Source organism: Bison bison, unplaced genomic scaffold, assembly GCF_000754665.1.
Source record: "Bison bison bison isolate TAMUID 2011002044 unplaced genomic scaffold, Bison_UMD1.0 scf7180017864181, whole genome shotgun sequence".
NCBI lineage: Eukaryota > Metazoa > Chordata > Mammalia > Artiodactyla > Bovidae > Bison > Bison bison.
The window spans coordinates 6,510,869-6,513,722 of record NW_011494753.1 but is presented as its reverse complement, the minus strand read 5'-3'; positions in this window follow the sequence as shown (position 1 = coordinate 6,513,722).

Below are 2,854 nucleotides of genomic sequence, written 5' to 3'. Positions count from 1 at the left end.
AGCCCATCTTTGCATGAAATGTTCCTTTGGTATCTCTGATTTTCTTGAAGAGATCTCTAGTCTTTCCCATTCTGTTGTTTTCCTCTATTTCTTTGCATTGATCGCTGAAGAAGGCTTTTTTATCTCTTCTTGCTATTCTTTGGAACTCTGCATTCAGATGTTTATATCTTTCCATCTTAAGAGGTCTCATTAAAAGTTCCCCAAAACCCCAGGAAAGGCTGGATTACATAATATGTGGCTACCAGTGCAAAATGAAATCTGGTGTCCCTTGCTCAAAAATTAGTAAGAATTTCAAGATGGCAGTGTCAAAGCCTGAAACCAAGGCTTGGGCCCCACCGGGTACATCTCATGAAGCTGACTCTCCATCTGAGGTGTTGAGGCAGGTCTTTTTACCATCTTTCAGCAGCTCAGAAACAAATAAATTAATAACCTAAATGAGTTAATACATCTAGTAGGAGGTGAGACTGAGACTTAAACCCACTAGTCCATGAGACTAGTTATCGACTTTTGCTCTGTGAGTCTGTCCAGATGGGATGAACTTACTTGTTGGTTACTTTGTTTATAGTGGACATGTGACAAAGGTCATTCTGTGTTAAGAAACGCACAGTCTATAGCACTCTTGTCCTTGATGGGTTCAATACGATCATTATAGAAGGATGAGAAAAAGTAGCCCTTTAAAAACAAAACCGCCTGGAAGCCTTTGTTTCTTTCTAAATCACACCCTCATAGCTGCAGGGGATAACCTGCCAAGCTTACATCCCAGGAGGGGAGGAGATCATAAAGAAGACCCATGCTGATGGCTTTAGGGACAGTTGTGTTTCTCCTATTCCAGAAGGGGAATCCCCAGCTGGCTCAGGTGGCCTGGATGTGGTTCTGAGCAGTCTGGCCCCAGGCACTGGCATTCCTGGCTGACTTCTGTCAGTCAGCAGCCTCACAGGGTCTACCTTCTAGAGTGTGGTTTCAGCCTATCACTATCCCTCCCTTTGCCAAGATCAGGATACTGAGCAAAGCGAGAAAGAAAGGGAGAGAAGGAAAGAGGGAAACACTGAGCTCCAAAAGGAATACAATCACCAAACCAAGATTGGGTGGTTTTGCAGAAAGGCTGGCCTCTTACCAGATGGTCCAGGCTAAGGCTGGGGGCCCTGCTTGGACATGGTGCCTTCACTGAAACAAGGCTAAGGAGGAGAGGAGGATGAAGGGAGGCGACACACAGTCTCTCCTTGACCAAGCTTTAGCCAGCCTCCTCTGAGCCCTTTCTCAACTAGACCTCTGTCTTAGCCTGTAGATTTGAGCAAAACACTAACATAGTTTCTCACATCTCAAGTCCACATCCCTAGGATCACCCCAGCCCCACTTAAAGTGTCTACCTGAAAATACTTAAGGCTGCTGAAAGAATTTACTTTTTGTTCCAACCAACACCTGAAGATAGGGCCAGCCTCCTATCTTCCAGCCTCCGTGGCAGGGCAGGAGCCTACCTTGGATAAGAACCCATTAGCAAACCCTGATGGATTTCTCATAGACCAACCCCCTCTTCCAGCCTTTTGCAATTTTTCACCTCGCTGACTCTTATGAGCCCTCCTTACTCCCTCACTCTCCCTTTAAGATGTCTGGTCACCTCTGTACAAATTGCAGTTGAGTTCAGTTCATGCAACTGATACAAAAGATAATATTTGTTAAAATCTGTCCTCTCCACTTTACCTCATGTCCGACTTTGTTCATCTTTGACTTATGATCAGCACTGGGAGGAGAGCTACCAAACCTGGAACAGTAACAAGGAGGGAGCACAGAGTGGGATGGCTGGAGAGACTTCTTGGAGCCTGTGGCATCTTATCTGAGCCCTGTAGGATGAGTACCAAGAAGAAAAGGATGAGGAAAGTCTGCTTGGAAGAGGAAATGGTCTCAAAGATAGAGATAGGAGGTGAATGACGCAAGTGCATTTGGGGGAAAGGTGAGCAGCTGGGAGGCAGAATGAACCAGGACAGTGACACGAGCAAAGCCCTAGAGACAGGAGACAGGAAAGACCCTGTAGCCACCTAAGGCAGGTCCATGTGCTGGACTTTCGTGGAGGAGTCAGCATGAGTGAAAGACTAAAAGGGAAGCTCATGTCAGACTGTGAGTAGCCTCGAACTTCCACCGAGGAGTCTGAGGGATTCTCTTGGCCAAAGGGAACCTCCATGATCCTGTTCCATGGCCGGAGAGATTCAGACGGAAAATAGCAAAAGCGTAAAAGAGTGCATCAAGCAAGGCCAGAGAAAACAAGGATGTGAGTCAGGAGTGGGTAAGGGGCCAGGAGATGGAGGAAGAGATCCTATGGATGGACAGCTCCTCTGTCCACCTAGAAACCTAGAAAGAGCAGGTTGGCAGAAGGCTAGTTTGGGGAGAGTTGGCTGGTGATCAGTTCCTGGCAACCATTTCCATGGGATAAAGGGAAGCATTTGTATTCGTAGTCCCAAAGAATGAGGAAAAGAATACCACTCATTTGTAACTTACTTGTTGACCACAGCCATGAAATTAAAAGATGCTTACTCCTTGGAAGGAAAGTTATGACCAACCTAGATAGCATATTCAAAAGCAGAGACATTATTTTGCCAACAAAGGTCCGTCTAGTCAAGGCTATGGTTTTTCCTGTGGTCATGTATGGATGTGAGAGTTGGACTGTGAAGAAGGCTGAGCACCGAAGAATTGATGCTTTTGAACTGTGGTGTTGGAGAAGACTCTTGAGAGTCCCTTGGACCACAAGGAGATCCAACCAGTCCATTCTGAAGGAGATCAGCCCTGGGATTTCTTTGGAAGGAATGATGCTAAAGCTGAAACTCCAGTACTTCGTCCACCTCATGCGAAGAGTTGACTCATT